At 39.0% G+C, this 24,342-nt stretch overlaps 1 long non-coding RNA gene across 1 annotated transcript; it reads right to left on the bottom strand.

Moving 5' to 3' along the window:
- Nucleotides 1-10,851: 10,851 nt before the first annotated feature.
- Nucleotides 10,852-13,382, bottom strand: LOC145552349 (uncharacterized). Its single transcript, XR_014088380.1, has 2 exons — nt 12,143-13,382; nt 10,852-11,269 (listed from the first exon to the last, which is right to left on the bottom strand). It is a non-coding gene; the product is annotated as an uncharacterized LOC145552349 (long non-coding RNA).
- Between the last annotated feature and the right edge of the window lie 10,960 nt (nt 13,383-24,342).

Raw genomic sequence — 24,342 nt, 5'->3', positions numbered from 1 at the left:
GGTGCCAGTCTGCAGTGAACTGGTGCCAGTCTACAGTGAACTGGTGCCAGTCTGCAGTGAACTGGTGTCAGTCTGCAGTGAACTGGTGCCAGTCTGCAGTGAACTGGTGCCAGTCTACAGTGAACTGGTGTCAGTCTGCAGTGAACTGGTGCCAGTCTGCAGTGAACTGGTGCCAGTCTACAGTGAACTGGTGCCAGTCTGCAGTGAACTGGTGCCAGTCTGCAGTGAACTGGTGCCAGTCTGCAGTGAACTGGTGCCAGTCTACAGTGAACTGGTGCCAGTCTGCAGTGAACTGGTGTCAGTCTGCAGTGAACTGGTGCCAGTCTGCAGTGAACTGGTGCCAGTCTGCAGTGAACTGGTGCCAGTCTGCAGTGAACTGGTGCCAGTCTGCAGTGAACTGGTGCCAGTCTGCAGTGAACTGGTGCCAGTCTGCAGTGAACTGGTGCCAGTCTGCAGTGAACTGGTGCCAGTCTGCAGTGAACTGGTGCCAGTCTGCAGTGAACTGGTGGATGACAGAGACGATGCTATACTGTAGTGAGCAGTTTGAAGCAGAAGTCCCACCATGTGATCCACAAGGTTTTCCCAGCTGAGCACAAACTTCATGCACTTTGTGTCCACAGGCACCACAGCAGAATCAAGTGTAACCTGTTGAAAAGGATATAAAGTTGTTATTCCTAGTTAATGAGCTAATATAGATAGATAGATAGATAGATAGATAGATAGATAGATAGATAGATAGATAGATAGATAGATAGATAGATAGATAGATAGATAGATAGATAGATAGATAGATAGATAGATAGATAGATAGATAGATAGATAGATAGATAGATCATCACATTTCTCCAATGAAACATTAATATCTATTTCTATCTATCTATATCTAAGACAGCGTTTTCCCCCTCATGTCTCGATCGTAGCAGGAGTTTAACTTCTCAGGACGTGGTGGAGTAGCGGGTGTTTGGCATAACTGTTAAGTTTTGTACTTGTGGCTTCAGGTAATGTCGCTACCTAGCGGGTGGTGAAACTAGCGTTAGTGAGGAGAGTTTAATACGATCAAGCATTTTACATGAGCATTCATGTAAAATGCTTGATCGTACACGGTTGGTTGAGCATTCAACAGCTGATCCACATGACGTCTCCGGGTATGCTCTCCAGTGTCCACCTTGTACATCAGGGGGCCGCTCCTAGTGGTTATCTTTCCAGGCGTCCACTTTTCTCCTCGGTAGTCACGTGCCAGGACCTGCTGTCCCACATCGAAGCTCCTTGGCGGTTTACCCGAAAAGCTGCTGAACTGTTTGTTCTGCACTTCTCTCCTCAGGTTTGGCTTTAGAAGGTCAATGCGAGATCTCAGCTGTTTGTTCATAAACAGCATTGCAGGTGTCTGATTAGTTGTTGCATGGACAGAATTGCGGTACACCAAGAGGAAATTGTCAATTTTGTGCTGAAGAGAGATGTCTTCGTTTGTCATTGCTTTTATGGACCCTTTGAATGTTTGTACGAACCGTTCTGCTAACCCGTTTGTTGCCAGGTGAGGTGCTGACTTGAAATGCTTGATACCATTCTTTTTCATGAAGTCTTGGAATTCTTCATAAGTATACTGTGGGCCATTGTCACTCACAATTTGCTCAGGCAGGCCATTCCTGGCGAAGATGGTTCTCAGGACAGAGATAGTCTTTTCTGATGATGTTGATTTCATTGGGACTACTTCTGGCCATTTAGAGTGAGCATCCACAGCTATGAGAAACATAGAGCTCATGAACGGACCAGCAAAATCAATGTGCACTCTCTGCCAGGGTGCAGACGGCCATTCCCACGGGTGTAGGGGAGCCTGTGGTGGTGCGTTTTGAACGCTCAGGCATCCTGGGCAGGTTTTGGTGATGTCCTCAATCTGTTTATCTATCCCTGCCCATCTTACATAGCTACGGGCCAGACTTTTCATCTTCACTGTACCTACGTGAGCCTCATGCAGACTGTCCAACACTCTGGTGCGAAGCTTGGAGGGCACTACCACACGTGATCCACACATCAAGGTTCCCTGGCAGACTGACAGCTGATCACGTCTTGCTGAAAACTCAGGAAAGCATGGATTCCCATGGGCAGGCCAGCCTTGTACTGTGATGTCGTACACCTTGGAAAGTGTTGAGTCATTCCGCGTTTCTTTTCGTATCATGACATTTGTAACTGGTAGTTGGTCTACCAGTGTTGTGTGGAACATTTCTGCCGGGTCACCTGTGGATGGTGGATTCTCCACAGAAGTTGACAGTGGGAGGCGTGACAAACCATCAGCATTGCAATGTTGTTTAGTCCCCTTGAACTCAATGTCATACGAGTGTGCTCCTAAGAACAGGGCCCATCGCTGTAGTTGCGCAGCTGACATCACTGGGACTCCTTTTCGTGGATTGAATATTGATACTAGGGGCTGATGATCAGTCACTAAGGTAAACCTTCGGCCATAGAGGTAATGGTGGAACTTTTTGATGCTCCATACTAGGCTAAGGGCCTCCCTGTCTATCTGTGCATAATTGTGTTCGGCATTTGACAGAGACCTTGAAGCAAATGCAATTGGGCGTTTAAGTCCATTATCCATTGTGTGCGACAGGACTGCGCCGATGTCGTACGGGGACGCATCACATGCTAGACGGATGGATCATAGTGGGCAAGTAGCTCGTCAGATGTTATTAGTCTCTTTGTTTCTGTTTATGCCTTTTCACATTTTTCTGACCAATGTCTGTAGCAGCGGATACAGTGGATACGGCACTGAGGTAAGGTTTGGCAGAAACTTGTGGTAATAGTTGACGAGACCCAGATACGATCTGAGTTGTGACACATTTTCAGGTTTAGGTGCTTTCAGCACTGCCTCAATTTTCTCTTGTGACTTGTGCAAGCCGTGCTTGTCAATGACATGTCCGCAGTATGAGATTTCACTTTTGAAAAACTCACATTTCTGTCTCTTTGCCCGTAGGCCATACTCATTCAGCCTGGTGAGTACTTTGCTCAGGTTTTGGAAGTGATCATCATCATCTTTTCCTGTTATGATAATATCATCCAGGTAGCACTGTGTTCCAGGTATGTCCTGGAGCACCTGATCCATAGCCCTTGCCAGACTGGTGGGGCTGAAGCAACACCAAACACAAGACGATTGTATTGGTAAAGTCCCTTATGAGTGTTGATGGTTAGGAACTTTTTGCTTGACTCCTCCACTTCCATCTGGAGATAGGCTTGTGACAAGTCAATCTTTGAAAACTTCTCCCCACCAGCCAAGGATGAGAAGATGTCCTCTATTCGTGGAAGGGGGTACTGCACCGTGCGCAGCACCGGTTTGATGCTCACTTTGAAGTCCCCACATATACGCACTTCACCTTTACCTTTCTTCATCACAGGAACAATGGGCGTAGCCCGGTCACTGCAGTCAACTTTTGAGAGAATCCCGGATGCCTCTAAGCTTTGCAGTTCAGCGTCTATCTTGGGACGTAGGGCATGCGGCACCGGGCGTGCCTTGTGGAATCTTGGGTTGGCATCTTTGTCAAGTAATATTTTTGCTTTTAGGTGTTTTAGTTTACCAATGCCTTTCTCGAACACGTGTGCATTAGCCTCCAATAACTGTGACAATCTTTGCTCAGGCCTACTGGTAGAGCTCTTGAGGCCTGTTGAGATATTCAGGGCTTTTATTGCATGCCAGTCAAGCTGAATTCTTCTCAGCCATTCACACCCTAACGCTGGGCCTGTGGTTTTCAATACATAGAGGTCTAGCTTGTGTTTTTGGTCACCATAGACCACATCCACTTTAAGTTTCCCCTTTGGTGACACTTTTTCACCTGTGTAGGTTTTTAACATCACTGATGTCTTTTGCAGTGGTAAGTGGGACAACAGCCTGTCATAATCGGTTTCGGAGATCACTAACAAAGCTGAACCTGTGTCCAGTTCTATCTTTAGTGACACTACAGACACTGTAGTCGTGACCCATATTATGTTTCTGTCTTCTTTGGTTATGCTATGCAGCTCTAAGCATGACAGGTCATCGTCCTCACTGCTGTTTGTGTTGTCAGAATGTTCTGTAACTTTGTGCATTTCATTTGCTTTGGCCTTTGATTTAGGTTTAAAACCTTTGTTCTTTCCAGATTTTCCTTTTTGGGTATTGGTTTGGTCTGATTTTTATGCTCTTTCTATGTGGCCTTGTTTGTGGCATTTTGTGCATGTCTTTTCTCGGAACCAGTAGTCGTTTGCATTGTGTGAGGATTTACCACACCTGTAGCATTTTTGCTTTTTCCCATTCAAGGACATTTGATGCACTTCGTTTTCTAAGCTTTTCTTTTGTAGCTCCGATGCACCCTTAGCTGCTGTTTCCATTGAGATAGCTAGTTCAAGTGCTTTCTTCAAATCTAGCTCTTTTTTGGACAGTAGCCTTTTTTGTGTGCTTGAACAATGCATGCCACAGACCAATTGATCTCTCAAAGCATCGTCAAGGCCCGTTTTAAAGTCACAGTGCTGCGAGAGTTTGTGCAGTTCGGCCATATACTCAGATACGCTTTCATCTTTCGTTGAAACCTGAATCTTTCCGCTATCACTAGTGGTGCGGGATTCAAGTGCTTCTGCAACGTATCAACAATGTCTTCATATGACTTGCTCGATGGTTTAGCAGGGCTCAGGAGATTACGAAGTAGATTGTAAGTTTTAGCTCCCATTAGACTGAGGAGGACGGAACTTTTTTTTTCATCCTCGATATCATTAGCGTCGCAGTACAACTCCACTCGCTCTATGTATGATTCCCAGTCTCCACTTGAACTATCAAACTCCTCTACTTTTCCAACGCAAGCCATCCTGGACATGAAATCCAGATATTATCCGTTATCCTTTCACTGTGTGCTATGCACCGTTACTCACGGATTCTTTGCTAGGTTTTTGTTTTGTCTCCTGCTCTATTTCGTCGTTTTTTTTTTCTCTTCCCACCGGTTCAAAGTCTCATTCCGGGCAGTTGTTTGGGGTTCAGATTCCTCGTCGCCAATTTGTTGTGTCTTTACTCCAACATAGTATATTTAAAAGAAGAATTCAGCTTGAAAGTAACATGAACGTGACGGTTACAATGTTTTTTTATTTTCGCTACAACGTTACACATATCAATACACTGGCGGATAACCTCAGTCGCTAAGGGAGTGGTTCCGCTGAAGTAAATAGATCCGCTTTATATACTACACGTAACCTAACAAATTACCATTGCTATCCTAGCATATCAACTAACAGCTAGAAAAAACCAAAACACGTACCTTCGTAGTTAAACTGGTATCAATCAGCGAAGAATTTGCCCAGTTTAGATGATGTTGATAAAGAAAAATTGTTTGCAAATAGTGATATATCTTCAAATTGTATTTGTGGCAACAGCTTTAGAGTCCAGAAACAGCGTTAACTCCACACACCGGAACTAAAGATACACTGTTTCGAGCCATAACGGAAGTTGTGTGACGTCATGTGAAAAGGGTCTATTGTTACCAAACAGTGTGTTAAGTTCAGGTCATTATTCAAATTAGGTTAAAAAGTTTTAAGTGCAAGGAAACCCTGAGGATCGCATACAGTCAATGCATTCACTCTGAATACAAACTCTAGCATCAGCAGCTATAGGGCAAAAAACCGCGACTCAATGAAAATCCACACTGAAACCAATAAAATAACGCATAGCCCTTTACTGTGTTTAATTAAGTCAGATCAAACATTTTCTGTCTTCCTGTCGGCCTTCAGGAAGACATGTGGTCATGGAAACATCTGAAATCTGATTGAAAGCTTCGTAATGGCGATTTACTTACTTTTTAATCTTGATGATTTTTAATTCATTTTTGTCTGTCAGGATTTTAATTGTTGATTAAAATCCTGACAGACTCGGGCTTGTTAATAGCCCGAGTCTAAACTAAAACTATGAAGAATGGAAATGGTTTATTTGTAATGAACATATAACGATGGGCGCATATGAGCTGAATAGCTTCATTCAATCTACATATTGTTGATCTATACAATTCGGGAATTATTTTTCTTAGACTTGGTTTTGAATTTCTGTGATTGCAGTTGGAGTGTTGATTGACTACTACTACTAATAATAATGACAATAATACTTATCATTATTATCATAATGTCATATAATAATAATAATAATAATAATAATAATAATAATAATAATAATAATAATAATAATAATAATAATAATAATAATATTATTATTATTTATTTTTAGATTGAATAAACTTGTAACTAAACAAAAATTGTTCCATGGTCAGATGAAGCTAAAATGTAGAAGTTTGCACATAATAACTTTTACATTGTGTTTGAGAGCAGCAGGAGAGACTGGTGCACTTCACATAGCAGAGGGTAAAATGTAGAAGAAAACTGGTGTGGAAATATTAAAGGAACATCTCAGGAGGTAAAGATTAGATCACAACAGCAAATTAAGTACAAAGTGGTTTAAGAATAATAATGTCAAAGTTGAGTGAGTGTCGGTCTCAAAGGCCTGAACTGAAAAGGTGTGCAAGAAGAATGATACAAACCGTACCCAGTTCTGTCAGGAGGAATTGTCCCAGTTCTCCATGTCCAGATATCTGAAGCCTGATGGGATTCATGCTGGACTCTGAGCTGCAGCAAAGCTTCCCACACCATGACACTGCCAACTCCATGCACCACAGCTGGTGGGAGGTTGTATTCCTTACGGCAGTGGTCCCCAAGCTACGGCCCGCCACCACATTTGGTCCGGCCCCCTAATTAATTTCAATTAATTCAATTATTTTTTTCATATATTGTATTTTCCAGTTTATATGTGGATTTTTCTTCAACCACCAGGGGGCTCTTTAGCAGGAGGTGTGTCCTGTAAACTGTGGGTGTTTTGTTTTGCATGGTGCATTGCTGCCATCTGTTGGACTTTTAGGGAACTGCTTGACTTTTATGTTATTTTATCAGTACTGTTGTTTGCTAGCAGTAGAGCAGATGAACACGTGTTTGTTATGAACGCCGCATTCCAGGTTTCCCTCAATGAAATATAAACTAGTCAGTCCCAGTGACAGTTTCACTAACGGTTTTAGCCCATGTGCTTTCTGGGTAAAAATCAATCAAGAAACGAACCCCCCAGTTTCAACCTTCAAACCCCCCAGTTTCAACCTTCAAACCCCCCAGTTTCAACCTTCAAACCCCCCAGTTTCAACCTTCAAACCCCCTCCTTCCCCATCAACAATTTCCGGCAGCGCAGGTGATAAATGTGTAACACTTCTTCTGTTACAAACTGACTCCGGCCCCCACCAGAGGAGGGAAAAGTTATGTGGCCCTCATAGGAAAAAGTCTGGGGACCACTGCCTTACGATTTATCCCACACGTGCGCTCTGTCGAGATGCTAAAACAAATACATTTTAGACTTATCTGTTCAAAGACATTATTCCAGAAGTCCTGCATGGTTTCTGATTATGCTCTCTGTCTAACTTCAGTCTGGCCTTCAAACGTGGACAGTCTCAGATCATATGCATTTTCATACTTACAACATCAACAACATGCTGTGGGTCTTGTCATAGTTCTGTTTTTTTTAATGCTCTGTTTTGGGAAACCTGATTGGATGGCCAGAGGGCTGAGTGGTTTTGAACGTCCTCCACTTGTAAACTCATTTCCTCACAGTGGAATGGCTGATTGCAGTGAGTCCTCTTTACATCCCACTCCAGAGTCATAAACAATCGTCTTTCTGAAAGCTTCAGGAAGCTCTTTCATCTTCCCAGGGTGTTTTCTCTCCTGCTGAAGTGATGCACCTATGTATGAGTTTAAGTGGGGACAAATGTGGAGGGTCCTGATTAACTCCTGATCAGAAATTCATTTATTTTACTACAGTTGTTTTATATTTCTTTATAGGATTGGAAGCTGGAGCTTTGCCTTAAAGGTGGGGCTAAATCCAACCAGGTGTTTTGTGCAGCTGAATGGAGATTAAGTGATTTTTCAGCTAGTGAAAGAATCAAGGCAACATCCCAGATAGGTTTTTGATTATAATATAATCCTCATATACATAATGTAAAACTCAAAATGTTGATTTTACATCATTCTACACCTTTAGCAATTTTAAGTGAGTGGTGTGCTGATCTATCAGAAATTAATTTTTTACTTCAGTTTAGAGAAAACTGGAAGTATTTTCAGTTTTGTTGTTTATAATTTCTCAGGATTGTTAAACTTGACATTGAACATCTTTGTGTCTAAATTAGGTAGATTCTAGGTGTGATATATATTTTTTTTATTTATTACATGGCTGCATGTATTCAGACTGTCCTTTTAGCGAGTGAGGATATTCACCTTCAATCATTACATCATGTCCAGAAATACATCTTGTAAAGATTGGAAGTTGTTTCTCTGATGTCTGGTTATAGAAGGCATTAGGTAAACGTGGGTTATAAATATTTTAAAAAAGGGAAGAGGCAGGCCGAGTTAATCCTCTGACATCACATTCCCTGAGTTCCTCCTGGACGATCAATGTGAAAACTACTCCACTATGGAGCCACTTAGGCTAACTTTGATTTGTTATGATCAGCTTTTGGGATCAGGGGAGAGTTTGGAGTTGAGCTGCTGCTCCGATGTTTGAAAGGAGTCAGAATGAGCAGAGAGAAGGAGGGATGAATGATGGCAAAATGTTGGTCATAAAAACTGAACTATGAATCAATCTAAAAAAGCTTCATCTTCCAATTGTGCCACAACATTTTATTAAAGGGGACTTGCTATGCTTCCTTTTAAATAAATTAAAATAGATTTATTGGCTAAATAAAAAATATTCTTTACATTTTTGGCACAAATCCTTGAAATGAGATTTCAGGTGCTCAGTTTGGCATATTTTGAGCTCCTTTCAGTATGAACTGTGTAGGGCTCTGTCACTTGTATGCAAATTAACTGCTGCTGCCTTTTCAGTGTTTCTACTTATACTTCCTCATCTCTGACATTTTATAAATGTGAAAATAATTACAAAGAGTCAACAACCAAACTTTTTTCTTTACCAGCAGCCATTGTAAAACCAGCTGACCAGCTGGTTTTGCAATGGCTGCTTGGGTTGCTTAGGCAGCGCTCGCCGACTGTGATGTCAAAACCAGGAGATTTTTGACACAGCTCATTTTCCAGACACCAAAAATAGTAAAGCTGCAGTATGTAACTTTAAAAAAAAGTTTTTTAACATTCTGGTTAAAATTATCATTATGTTGTGACTGTATAAGATGGAAGATCTTAATGCTGTCAATCACTCTTGTGCTCATCTCTTCCCACTTAGTCTTTGCTACACTACAGCTGGTTCACTACAACATAGAAAACTTAATGCTAAAGCTAATTAGCGTAGCCATCAATGTGGCGAATAAACGGTTTTCGGTAACACTTTATCTGAAGAGGTGTGCATAAGACTGACATGGCACAGTCATAAACATGACATAACAGCTGTTATGAACATGAAGAAGTCTTTGTGAATGTCTATGACAGTTGTCATGAAATGTCATTCAGTAAATAATGACACTTTTAATGCAAAGTTGCTCTAAAGTTGCATTAAAAGTCCATTAAAAGTGTCAACTTTGCATTAAATTGTATTATTTACAAAATCATTTAAGCTGGATGTGTCAAAACTTCACAATAACTTTGAAGGTAAGTTAATAAATTGTTTGTATTCATCATAATGCCTCATATGTCTGACGTAGCTAACAGGGACAAGCTTACAAAGGTGCTATGTAAATGTTAAGTGTTTTGATTATCTGTGCAGTGTGCAATCTACATATCTATGCTGTATAGATAAAGATATAAACATATATAGATCTGTCTATATTGTACCCAAGCTATCGTCGAAGCGGAAGTTAGCTTCCGAATGTAGCATCTAATTCAGAAAATAGCTAAAGGGCGATTACTCTTAATTTTTCACTATCTTGAGCTTTTTTAATGTGTTGTACTTTAAAAACAACACCTAGACATTTCAAACCTAACTAGATTATTCTGTACTAACAGCAGAATAAATAAAACATTTGTGAAACCTTCTAATTGATTTGTGAAATTTGTAAAATGTCAATAGATTCCAGAACGCATTAGATCTGAATTATTAATTTGTGATTATTTTAACTTTCCATTTTCTTTCTTTTTTAATCTTTATTATAGTTGGAGTTGGACAGGAGTTCTGTTTGATGACTTCCTGGAGGGAGAGATTGGCTGAGCTATTGTTGCCAACAACTTTTCTCCTGCTATTAACGTTTTTGCTTTTCTTTATATAGAAAGTATTTCTATCAGTTGCTCTTTTTCCGTTTTGTATACAGTATTTGTTTATACAGTATTTTTTTATTTTTACCTTAATGCTCACCTGGTCAGTTGAGGTGGAAATGAACATCCTCTTGATTACTGACAAATGTCAGAACCACATGGACTGAGCTGGTTACTTCAGATCAATCTGAATCTTTATTTCTCATTAAAACGACTTCTTGTAATTTTAAGACATTGTTATAAAATTGCATCTTTATTCTGCTGTAACGATGACTGCATTCTTGTAATTAAAATTTATTGTATCCTGACCTTAATGCTCCCCTACACAACTCACAGAACAGATGATTGAAATAAAGGCATTTTTTGAAAGTATTTTCTGAGATTTTAGTATAGAAATTGAGAACGGGAGGAATTGATTAAAATCAAATCTGGTATGAAAAAAAATCTTGTATCATCCAGCCTTATTCAGCATATTAAATTATATGACTAACTACATATTACTTAATATTCAAATTTATTTGCTGGAATAACCTAAATGTGTTGCATTTCAACATCTCACTTGAATTCCTGATCTACATGCAAATACTTGATATAACATAAACACTGAGAAAAGGGGAAAAAGTTTGTGAAATGTAGAGTATTACAAATGAGATTAAATTTTATTGTAGGTACAAACAGGATAGCAAAATGAACAGTGAATATATAATATACTTCCTAGCAGCTAATCAGACATCAGACTTGTTTTGCCTTTACTGGTGATGAAAACTCATCACTGGAGGAGAGGAAGTCCGGCTCAGCCCCGTCCAGGATGACTGCAGTGTCAGGGAGGCCAACAAAGTCTGCAGGTAGATTTTTGCATTTCTGGTGCTCTGGGTTCAAGATCATAGTTTAACCAAGTAAATAAAAAGTTAGTCCACGTTGTGATGAGTCGGCAGACCGTGGACTGATGGACGCCGTACCGGTCAGCTGGTCCAGGTGTTTGGATCCAATGGAAAGGTAATCAGCACAACGATCATGGCTCAGAAACATCACGAGGTGTTGCGATGCAAACCTGAAAAATTAAAAAGAAAACTAATAAGTGTCCATACTTAGCTGCACAACGTAATCAAAACTAATAAATCCTCAGCTCTTTTTGAGAGTTTTGCTTGAAAATAAATTGACAATATCTCAGGAAATTAAATGTTTAAGTGAAATAGTTCTGGTATCACAAAGAAACTGCAAAAAAAAAAAATGTTTCAGAGTTGTAACAACACTGAAGTTACTGAGTAAGAGTGAACTACAATACTACTTAGAAAATGCATGTTAAAATCTGAATACTCTTTTGAAAGTGTGCAGCTGAAATTAATTTAAACAACTAGCAGGCAAAGCACCGTGTGGGCCTAATACCTGCACCAACAGTAATACGAAAAATTATTCATATAAGAGGCATTAGTTTATAAAAGTCGAGGCAAAACTAAATTTACCATTTTAAAAACAAAATGCAGTCATAACCTCATTTTCTAAGCAGAATCTCAGAGGGGAAAAAAGACAAATTGCGTTGTGTAACACAAGAACAAATTATAGCAGCCAAGTGAAAAAATTCACTCTAACATGGATTATAATTATGAAACAGCAAAGGTAGATGTCATATTTTCGGGATTCGGGAAATACGTGATTTCTACCATTTGTTCTGTGGGTTTTTATGTGGATCTGTGGCACTTACAGTTGTAAAGCGAAGGTTTTGGACCTTAATCTGACTGATTAGTTGGGCTGAAGCGTTGCTGCCCTCGTCTGTTCTTAAATTACTGTGCTTGGTATCGCTTGGACTACATGTTAAATCCATTTTATATAATTGTCACATAAAAAAAAAGCTAAGGAGTCGCCTAAAAATAATTTCATACTCTGTATAACACAAACGCAAACATCAACACAAGTATTGACTTACCATGTGCCGAATCGCTGCCTCTGTTCTCAGCCTGTTCCCGTAGCAGTGGATTTCCTCCGGCATTATTTTCCTCCAACAAATTATTCCAGTAAACGAAGAACGTACAGCTCCCTTTTAACCTCCGTCTTCCCATTTCTGATGCTGGATCTTTAATATCCTCAAGCTTTGAAATAGCAGGCAGCTACAAACCGGGTGTTAGCTGTAGTGGCTAAGTTTTGGCTACAGTACTACACTGGACATTACATTACAGCACTGGATGGCTACGGGTTAATTACTGGACACAACGACACACCACAAAACTCGATTGTTGTACCAGTAGCTCACAGATATTTTAAGTTTTACGTCTTTTTCATGGTATGATTTGGGTAAAAACAATAGGAGCAAGCAGAACCCGGAACCAATCTATGTGGCATAAATTAAAACGGAAATACGTCACCACCTCTCGTGGCATATACCCCATTATTTAAGAGAATAAAAGCTGCAGGCCACTGCTAAAGCTCAGCTAACGTCCTGTGAGCGATGAGGCTGACCTATATGCCTCTCTGTTATCATCATGGGCCAGCTCTATGCAATCTAAAGAGGCGCATGTTGGGGATGCAGAAGAGTAGGCTGAGCGCTGAGGCAGAGCCGTGCTGACGTCAATAGCCTGTGGTTATCACTGTAGGTTAATCTACTCTGCCATGGCGGGGCTTATGCAATTGTCTGTGAGCCCACACGCTTCGGATCTATGGATTAGCTTTTCCACTGTTCCACCGGTGCAGCAGCAGCAGCGAACACCAGGGCTGCAGAGAGAGGATTTGTCCCCTCTGTGAGTTTCTAGGATCTAGTTTAGTTTAGTTTTCTGTTTGTGCCAGGCTCTCTGCCAAGTCGCTCTCTGGATCTGTGGTTCCTACAAAATATGACCCAAATGAGCCATCTTCATCTGGGAGCAACCAGAGAGAGATGTGAGAAATGTGATGCAGAAGTATTCATATCTAAATATCTATGTATTTATTATTATTATTATTATTATTATTATTATTATTATTATTATTATTATTATTATTATTATTATTATTATTATTATTATTATTATTATTATTATTATTATTATTATTATTATTATTATTATTGGTGTAATAAATTGTCCCAGAATTCTTTGCAATAAATGAGACCATTTTCAAGTAAAATAATGTTACTAGTTTATACAATAATGCAAGACCACATTCTCAAAGATCCAACGAACATCTAACACTAGAACATTTTCAATATCCAAAATAAATAAACAACAAAAACAACAAATAAAATTGTAATCAATCAGCAGGTCAGATATTAATCATGTCGTCCATGATTCTGCCTTTTATGGAATAAGAAAACCTGATAAAAAAAAATCAGTTATAAAGTTCTTTTAGCGACGCAGTCAAAATATGGAGGAAGATGTTCTGGTCAGACGACCTTTTCAGTCTTCATTCACAAAACTAAGTGAACACAATCCTCATGGTGAAACACGGTGGTGGCAGCATCATGCTGTAGAGATGCTTTTCTTCAGTGCTAAAGGGAAATTGGTTGAACAGGATGGACTTTATTTAATCTGTCACATGATTTTTTGTTATGTATTCATACTGAGGAAAACACCATTAGTAAGGAAGATGACAAAATAAAATATTACAATCTCCTGTGCATGATATAAATTTTTTCACAGTTAGTGGAGTTGACTTTGACTTTTCTGTTCAACCATGAATCAGAATTTATAATGATATGAACTTTTTAGAGTCATGCCAATGACTAGAAACAGTCTCAAAACTCGATCACTAAAATATTCACTTGGCTGTAATACCTTCAGCGTGTTTAATAACAGGCCTGAAGTTTTAAAATAACATTGTCCTGGCAACCAGAAGCAGCTTTACTCTAGTGAATTGATTGATTGGTCAGAATTTATTTATGTGAGCAACAAAACCAATATTGTGATGCAGCTTGAACAAAGTTGCCTCAGACTGTATTCACAAAATCTGCAGTTTGGTTTTCAATTTCATGCTGTTGTTCATGTTTCACATTCTGTGAAGGCTTTAAGGTCGATAGAGAGCGACTCGATCTAATGTTAATGGCAAAATGCTCCATGGAGGAACATCAAGCCTGCAGCACAAAGTTTTCTCGCATATTGATTTGTTTGCTGCACATGATTTTTGAAGGGTTAGGAAGTCCGATTTAACTTGATTACACACTTAAATCCATTAACCCATGCTTCCTAAATGTTGCAGTAACATATTCTCTAAAAGACGGTTTTACCTGAACTCAGGAGTAAACCAATACTGACCCACTTGGTTATTAAAAACCTTCTTGGGTGATTTTGATGAGTTGTGGAGTGAAGTGCAGGAATCAGAAGCCAGAGTGAAGCGTTGGGTTTTATCACCTCACACACTGACGTCCTGTTGAGTCTGGGACTCTGAAACACAAAGACTCACTTCCCCTCAGGAAAACTGAAAGCAGGATGCTCCCGTCACCCTGCAGGGGCTCACTATGTTGGGCCGTGACCTTTGACCCTTTGTGTCTCAAGACGTTTTTAAAACCGCCTGTCCATAAAAATAAAAAAAAAAGACGGACATCTGGTTGGAGGCTTTAGGTGAAGACTGATAAAACTGGACAACTTTAGCACTTTCAATGAAGACGATTAAACTGTCACTGTTGTGAACATCATATTAATCTTGTTTGTTCAGTGATTTATTTAATGAGAGGTATTTTTCCAGGTTGGACTGATTGTACAACAAATTACTTTGAAATATAAAATGAAGAATCAGGAGCGAAGGCCTGATTTTTTTGTGAATTCTCTTTTGAAAGAGTTCTCGTTCACCAGGCAGATTATTTCACTTGTAACAAGCTATTTTCTCCATAAGTGAAACAATCTTTCACTTTTTAAATCAAAATCAAGGACTTGACTTAAAATAAATTCCTGTATCTGGAAAGCTATTGTAAGTTAGTTTTGTCTTAAAACAAGTGTTTTAAAACAAGACATATGGTCTAGAAACTAGACCAAAAATACTTGGTGAGATTTTGTGTTATTGCAGTAGAAAATGTATGAAATACACTTAAAAACTGATTCTACACCAAGACATGAACCAACTGAAATAAACTAAACTGTATTTGTTACAAATATAGTCAAATATCCATTCAGAATTATGCCTGAAGGTTGTTGGCTAAGGAAATATAGAAAAACACACAAAGTAAGAGACCTTTATCCAAATGTTACTGGGGGAGGAAGTATATGTTAAGCCTTTATGCGTCTGTTAGGAAATGCTCATAGTAAACGTGACATTCAGGCTGATCGTGACTGTATGTAAACTTATGACCTACACTGTAGATTAAACGGACCAGAGTTCACTTTCAACCACAGTTGTAGGAAACATTAAGCAAAGTGAAACCAGCAGCGTCAGATAGCTGGTTTATTTATGCAGCGCCACACAAAGCCGTGTCAGGATGCTTTACATACAAACTAACTTCTTCCATCACTGATGGAGGTTTGATGCTCCAGCTCAAGGTTTTCCTGAGGTTTCTCCTACAGAAGATGTGGTGAATAATTCATAAACTGTTCTTTGACTTTCCAGCAAACTGCACTGCTTGACATTCCTTCGAACATTCTAGCTACCTCAGAGCTTTTTGGCTCCTTTGGTTGATCAACACTTGAATCAAAATTTTCCGTCTCTCTTTCTGTCTTTGAAACCTCGTCATCAAATCGCTCATTTCAACTAAACTCCATGAAACCCCCTGCCTTTACAAGAAACTTAATTTCCCTGAATTAAGCTCCAACCGTTCTGGTTTTAATTCCTTGGATGTGCCTTTAATTGAGTTTCATTAATTTCATTCAACCTCTGATTTATCCACATTGCAAACAGGTAGACAACTGCAAACCGACTCTTCAGGTTCTGCTAGTGGATAAGAAATTGAATAATGAATTTAATGTTTATGAGAAACTCATAAACACAGGCATAAACCTGACTGATAAATTTTGACAGCCTTTCCTGTGTTTATTTCCTAATATATAAATCAAATACAGCAAGCTCTCATGCTTCCTGCAGAGCTCCCCAAATTGATATGAGCATCACTTTCAACATTTCCACTCAACCTTCCGATTTAATGAGTTATTATTTTCACGCAAATGACAGAGAAGGACATAATTTATGTGTTGTGTTAGTTAAATCTTGATGAGATGGTTTTTATGAAACAGTTAGAAACCCTGGCTTCAGTGTTAAACTGTTAAGGCTGATTCATATGTAAATTATTGCTACACAAAAATATGCTGACATAGTTGGGACTGAAGTTTCTGTAAATGAATCATGATCAACATTTTTTTTTTATAAATACAAAAACCCATTTAATATCAAAGAGAAACTAACATAAAATAGTTATTCACCACAATTTGAATATCTGCAAGTGAGAATAAAGCACAATAACATGTTTATTGTAAAATAGGGTAAAAAGTTGAAATTCCTACCAAACATGCCACTAAAGAAGTCCTGTACAGTAAAACAGCCTCAATGATCATTTCTGACATTATTCTGAGACTGTAAAAATCTGTTTCATCTACAGGAAATAACAGCTTCCATAGTATGACTTGCCAAAGTATTCATATCTGTTCAACTTTTATAGAGTTTTCTTTTATATGTATATTTAACTGAGATTTTATGTGATAGAGCTTCAAATAATGGCACACAATTGTGAGGTAGAACACAAACGGAACCAAATACTTACGTCTTTAGCAGAACTGGGGTGAAAGTTTATGTATTGAAGAGAAAATTCTGCCATTTTTGTGGTGGTTTGTTGGACCGGAAGCTTTCCAGGTCGGAACCATTCCTTTGTAGCACCGGCTGTAAGTTTAGGCTCGTTTTCCTGCTGGAAGGTGAACATACGCCTCAGTCTCCTATCCTTTTCAGCCTCTAACTTCCAGGATTGCCCTGGAAGAAAACCAGGACAATATAGACCCCTTCTTTACAATATTTATATGCTCCCACTGGCTCAGGTTATAACAGGAAATAAGACTAGCTACCATAACTATGCGGATGATGCACAGCTCTACATCACGATGTCACCAGGTGACTCTGAACCCATCCAATCACTGAATAGATGCTTAGAACAGATAAATGTGTGGATGTGCCAAAACTTTCTCCAGCTGAACAGAAACAAAACTGAAGTTATTATCTTTGGACCTAAAGATGAGCGAACTAGAATCAATGCACAGCTTCAGTTATTACAACTGAAAACCAGCGATCAGCCCGAAACCTGGGAGTAGTGATGGACTCTGATCTGAACCTTCAGTCACATTAAGACAGTCACAAAGTCGGCCTTCTATCACCTGAAGAACATCTCCAGGATTAGAGGACTGATGTCTCAGCACAATCTAGAGAAGCTCATCCATGTGTTTATCTTTAGCCGCATTGATTACTGGAACAGCGTCTTCACAGGTCTGACTAATAAATCAATCAAACAGCTGCAGCTGATCCAGAAGCTGCTGCTGCTGTTCTCACTAAAACCAGGAAGATAGAGACATAACACCAGTTTTAAAGTCCCTCCTCTGGCTCCCTGTAGCTCAAAGAATAGACGTTAAAATACTGTTGTTAGTTTATAAATCACTGAACAGTTTAGCACCACAATACATTAAATATCTGTTATTGCTGTACCAACCGTCTAGACCCCTCAGATCTTCTGGTTCTGGTTCTGCTCTGCATCCAGAAACAACATTCAGCTTCTATGCACCACAAATTTGGAACAAACTTCCAGAAAACTGTAAAACAGCTGAAACATTGGGTGCATTTAAAATCACCTTAAAACCACATGTTTAGAGTTCCTTATGGCTAAATTAGGATTAGAGTGTGGGTTTTGATGTCTTCGATGTTTTTAATGTTTTTATCTTTACTTTTTATCTATTTATCAATTTCTTTTTATTCTTATTTCTAATAATGTAAAAGTGGCGAGTGACTGAGGGTCATTGCGCGCACAGAAAATCCCTGTAAATTTTAGACTCTATAACAGGTAAAAATAGTGCACAAAAATCTGTGTATTACGGCAAAGTCCTAGCGCAAAAATTCGCGTGACAGGTGGAAGGAGCCTGGTGCTGAAAGGTTGGAGACCTTGTCCTGTCAGGCGACGGGGCCTGGATAATACCCGTGTTAAACGGACGGCGGAGTCCAGTGACGACAGGCGCTTAAATTCCGTAACAAAAGTATGTTTTTATCTTTTTTAATCTTTTTTTTTTTTTCAAAATCTCTTTCTCACCGTTTATTCAATGTCACATTCTGGGTTTTTTTTAATTTTATTATGTAAAGCACCTTGAAATGCCTTGCTGCTGAAATGTGCTATACAAATAAAATTTGATTAAATTTTTGATTTGATAGATATATCAATACAATCTCACTAACAACTCGTCATATAATGACGCTTGGGGAGGTTCCCTCAGCGTCACATGTTGACGCATCGGGTACCCCCTTCGAGTCAATGGGGTATATGCCACGAGAGGTGGTGACGTATTTCCGTTTGAATTTATGCCACATAGATTGGTTCCGGGTCCTGCTTGCTCCTATTGTTTTTACCCAAAGCTGCAAGATCTGTACCATGAAAAAGACGTAAAACTTAAAATATCTGTGAGCTACTGATACAACAATCGAGTTTTGTGGTGTGTCGTTGTGTCCAGTAATTAACCCGTAGCCATCCAGTGCTGTAATGTAATGTCCAGTGTAGTGCCTCTTATATGAATAATTTTTCGTATTACTGTTGGTGCAGGTATTAGGCCAACACGGTGCTTTGCCTGCTAGTTGTTTAAATTAATTTCAGCTGCACACTTTCAAAAGAGTATTCAGATTTTAACATGCATTTTCTAAGTAGTATTGTAGTTCACTCTTACTCAGTAACTTCAGTGTTGTTACAACTCTGAAACATTTTATTTTTTTTTTTTTGCAGTTTCTTTGTGATACCAGAACTATTTCACTTACACATTTAATTTCCTGAGATATTGTCAATTTATTTTCAAGCAAAACTCTCAAAAAGAGCTGAGGATTTATTAGTTTTGATTACGTTGTGCAGCTAAGTATGGACACTTATTAGTTTTCTTTTTAATTTTTCAGGTTTGCATCGCAACACCTCGTGATGTTTCTGAGCCATGATCGTTGTGCTGATTACCTTTCCATTGGATCAAAGCACCTGGACCAGCTGACCGGTACGGCGTCCATCAGTCCACGGTCTGCCGACTCATCACAACGTGGACTAACTTTTTATTTACTTGGTTAAACTATGATCTTGAACCTGGAGCACCAGATATGCAAAAATCTACCTGCAGACTTTGTTGGCCTCCCTGACACTGCAGTCATCCTGGACGGGGCTGAGCTGGACTTCCTCTCCTCCAGTGATGAGTTTTCATCACCAGTAAAGGCAAAACAAGTCTGATGTCTGATTAGCTGCTAGGAAGTACAGTGGGGCAAAAAAGTATTTAGTCAGCCACCAATTGTGCAAGTTCTCCCACTTAAAAAGATGAGAGAGGCCTGTAATTTTCATCATAGATGTACCTCAACTATGAGAGTCAAAAGGAGAAAAAAAAATCCAGAAAATCATATTTTCTGATTTTTAAAGAATTTATTTGCAAAATATGGTGGGAAATAAGTATTTGGTCAATAACAAAAGTTCATCTCAATACTTTGTTGTATACCCTTTGTTGGCATTGACAGAGATCAAACGTTTTCTGTAAGTCTTCACAAGGTTCTCACACACTGTTGGTGGTATTTTGGCCCATTCCTCCATGCAGATCTTCTCTAGAGCTGTGATGTTCTGGGGCTGTCGCTGGACAACACGGACTTTCAACTCCCTCCACAGATTTTCTATGGGGTTGACATCTTACGAAGCCACTCCTTCGTTACCCAGGTGGTGTGTTTGGGATCATCGTCCTGCTGAAAGACCCAGCCACGTTTCACTTTCAATGTCCTTGTTGATGGAAGGAGGTTTTCACTCAAAATGTGACGATACATGGCCCCATTCATTCTTTCCTTTACACGGATCAGTCATCCTGGTCCCTTGGCAGAAAAACAGCCCTAAAGCATGATGTTTCCACCCCCATGCTTCACAGTAGGCATGGTGTTCTTTGGATGCAACTCAGCATTTATTCTCCTCCAAACACGACGAGTAGAATTTTGACCAAAAAGTTCTACTTTGGTTTCATCTGACCATATGATATTCTTCCAGTCATCTTCTGGATCATCCAAATGCTCTCTAGCAAACTTGAGACGGGCCTTGACATGTACTGGCTTAAGCAGGGGGACACGTCTGGCACTGCAGGTTTGAGTCCCTGGCGGCGTAGTGTGTTACTGATGGTAGCCTTTGTTACTTTGGTCCCAGCTCTCTGCAGGTCATTCACTAGGTTCCCCCATGTGGTTCTGGACTTTTGCTCACCGTTCTTGTGATCATTTTGACCCCACGGGGTGAGATCTTGCGTGGAGCCCCAGATCGAGGGAGATTATCAGTGGTCTTGTTCCATTTTCTAATAATTGATCCCACAGTTGATTTCTTTACACCAAGCTGTTTACCTATTGCAGATTCAGTATTCCCAGCCTGGTGCAGGTCTATAATTTTGTTTCGGGTGTCCTTTGACAGCTCTCTAGTTTTGGCCATGGTGGAGTTTAGAGTGTGACTGTTTGAGGTTGTGGACAGGTGTGTTTTATACTGATAACGAGTTCAAATAGGTGCCATTAATACAGGTAACAAGTTGAGGACAGAGGAGCCTCTTACAGAAGAAGTTACACGGATGTGAGAGCCTGAAATCTTGCTTGTTTGTAGCTGACCAAATACTTATTTTCCACCATATATTGCCAATAAATTCTTTAAAAATCAGAAAATGTGATTTTGTGGATTTTTTTTCTCCTTTTGTCTCATAGTTGAGGTACATCTATGATGAAAATTACAGGCCTCTCTCATCTTTTTAAGTGGGAGAACTTGCACAATTGGTGGCTGACTAAATACTTTTTTGCCCCACTGTATATTATATATTCACTGTTCATTTTGCTATCCTGTTTGTACCTACAATAAAATTTAATCTCATTTGTAATACTCTACATTTCACAAATGTAGAGTATTACATGTTATATCAAGTAGATACTTGATATAACATAATCAAGCATGTAGATAATCAAGCATGATCTACATGCAAATGCATGTAGATCAGGAATTCAAGTGAGATGTTGAAATGCAACACATTTAGGTTATTCCAGCAAATAAATTTGAATATTAAGTAATATGTAGTTAGTCATATAATTTAATATGCTGAATAAGGCTGGATGATACAAGATTTTTTTTCATACCAGATTTGATTTTAATCAATTCCTCCCGTTCTCAATTTCTATACTAAAATCTCAGAAAATACTTTCAAAAAATGCCTTTATTTCAATCATCTGTTCTGTGAGTTGTATAGGGGAGCATTAAGGTCAGGATACAAGAAATTTTAATTAAAAGAATGCAGTCATCGTTACAGCAGAATAAAGATGCAATTTTATAACAATGTCTTAAAATTACAAGAAGTCGTTTTAATGAGAAATAAAGATTCAGATTGATCTGAAGTAACCAGCTCAGTCCATGTGGTTCTGACATTTGTCAGTAATCAAGAGGATGTTCATTTCCACCTCAACTGACCAGGTGAGCATTAAGGTAAAAATAAAAAAATACTGTATAAACAAATACTGTATACAAAACGGAAAAAGAGCAACTGATAGAAATACTTTCTATATAAAGAAAAGCAAAAACGTTAATAGCAGGAGAAAAGTTGTTGGCAACAATAGCTCAGCCAATCTCTCCCTCCAGGAAGTCATCAAACAGAACTCCTGTCCAACTCCAACTATAATAAAGATTAAAAAAAGAAAGAAAATGGAAAGTTAAAATAATCACAAATTAATAATTCAGATCTAATGCGTTCTGGAATCTATTGACATTTTACAAATTTCACAAATCAATTAGAAGGTTTCACAAATGTTTTATTTATTCTGCTGTTAGTACAGAATAATCTAGTTAGGTTTGAAATGTCTAGGTGTTGTTTTTAAAGTACAACACATTAAAAAAGCTCAAGATAGTGAAAAATTAAGAGTAATCGCCCTTTAGCTATTTTCTGAATTAGATGCTACATTCGGAAGCTAACTTCCGCTTCGACGATAGCTTGGGTACAATATAGACAGATCTATATATGTTTATATCTTTATCTATACAGCATAGATATGTAGATTGCACACTGCACAGATAATCAAAACACTTAACAATTACATAGCACCTTTGTAAGCTTGTCCCTGTTAGCTACGTCAGACATATGAGGCATTATGGTGAATACAAACAATTTATTAACTTACCTTCAAAGTTATTGTGAAGTTTTGACACATCCAGCTTAAATCCTTTGTTGTTGTTGGAGCGTTTCAGGACGTCTGAATAATTATATAAGCATCATTAATAGTCCTGCAGCACTGAGGAGCCACTATTAACATACTGTTGTTTGTGCACCGGGAGCATTCTATGTGGCATAAAAATGCGGAAGTGCTAAAACGGAAGTCCGTGGCATTGAGCATGACCACAGTGACTGCCTGTCCTGGTTTGATCCTCAAACACTCTGATGGACAATCACAAATTCTAACTGGGATCTCCACAGGTACGAGGTGCTAAAGAGGTTGACATGTTGGATGCATGAATGTAAAGAAAACAAAACTTAAGCTTTCGCTTCTTATCGGCCACCCTGACTTGAGGAGACGGATGGTCAGCAGGTGACGTGAATGCAGATGTGGCTGATCTTTGGGGAGAGACAGATGACGGAGTGGGAGGAGAGGCTGCGGGAGAGGAGCGTCTGGGTCTTTTCTTCTTCTCAAAAGACTGAAAGGATGGGACAACAGGAGGAGAAACAGGAACAAGATCAAGCACTATCACAGTCTCTTCCTGGTTCTCTGGTATCATTATTGGATGCTCCTCAGTAAGCATCCCAGGCTGCTCCTGACCTATGGTCTCTGCCTGTTCAAAGGTCAGGTAAAGTGAGGGTTAATCATGTTTCAAATAACGCACTACATGTTGAGAACGTTGGGTTGTGATTCCTTTATCTACATTTTCTTACTTGTCTGTAAATATTATTACTGACTGTGCATAATGTGTTGACACAAAAACATCTACAAGTCTCTACTAGGAGTTGTACAGTCCAACTCCACCTTTTTACACCAGTGGTTTGTCCCAAACAAACAGCCATTTTGCTGCTGGTTTGTTTGCAACTGGCTTCTGAATTGAATTCTCCTCTGAGCAGTTTTATGGTAAGTTTTTCAATATTACTTTGATCTTAAATGTGTTTATTGAAAAATAAGGGCATTGTTTTGTGCCCATAGTAATCCTGGTTATTTTGGGGCAAAACAGATATTTTAAATAATTGAGGTCATGTCTCATTTTGTATTATTTTCATCCTGCCCACCGCTTCAGGCCTAAGTATGAAATCTTGTGAGATTTTGTGAGATTTGAGTTTTTAAAATAGGGCGGGGCCTATTGTTGGTCTGGGAGATCAAGTGGTGGACAAGGAAGTGTAAGGCTGGCTGCTCCAGGTGGGCTTTAAATTGTTGTGATAGTAATCACTTGTTTTTCATTTTTTATTATGATGTGCTTAGGGACGTGCTTAGATGTGTCTCTGTTCCAGAACAACTGAGTTAGATGATTGCATGACTGTCTGCAGCCATCAAGAAGTGCAGAAGGTTGTTAATCATCCACAGATTCAATCCAGGTGAGACAGAAAGGAAACACTTAAAACATGTAAGGCAGGTGAAACACTGAACTAAACCTGCTAATGACTGATTCAGTCTGTTGATTCTTGGGTTGGTAACTGGTTAAACTGGACTATTATTACTGGTGTGGGATCTTTATCAGCATGTGGACATTTTGTAATGAATTTAATAAACTTATTTGGAAATATTTGTAGTTGATTGAAGATTAAACCAGCTATTTGATGGAAGTTTATTCTGTATAAATTATAAATTTTTCCAACTACAGTATAAATCACCCTTTGCTCTATTTATCTGTCTCTGGTGAGTTAAATAAACTCTGATCCTCCCTGAGTTTTATCTTTAGGTTTTCTGATAAACAGCCTTTATTTTAAATATTGATTCCCTCATTTTAACATGTGCAGCATCATAAATCCTACAATAGACTGCAGCTTGATAGGTAAATGTAGTTGTATACGTAAACATTAA

Source organism: Poecilia reticulata, chromosome 7, assembly GCF_904066995.2.
Source record: "Poecilia reticulata chromosome 7, P_reticulata-male-v2, whole genome shotgun sequence".
Classification (NCBI taxonomy): domain Eukaryota; kingdom Metazoa; phylum Chordata; class Actinopteri; order Cyprinodontiformes; family Poeciliidae; genus Poecilia; species Poecilia reticulata.
The sequence above is the reverse complement of the archived record's forward strand: the minus strand, read 5'-3'. Positions and strand labels throughout refer to the sequence as shown.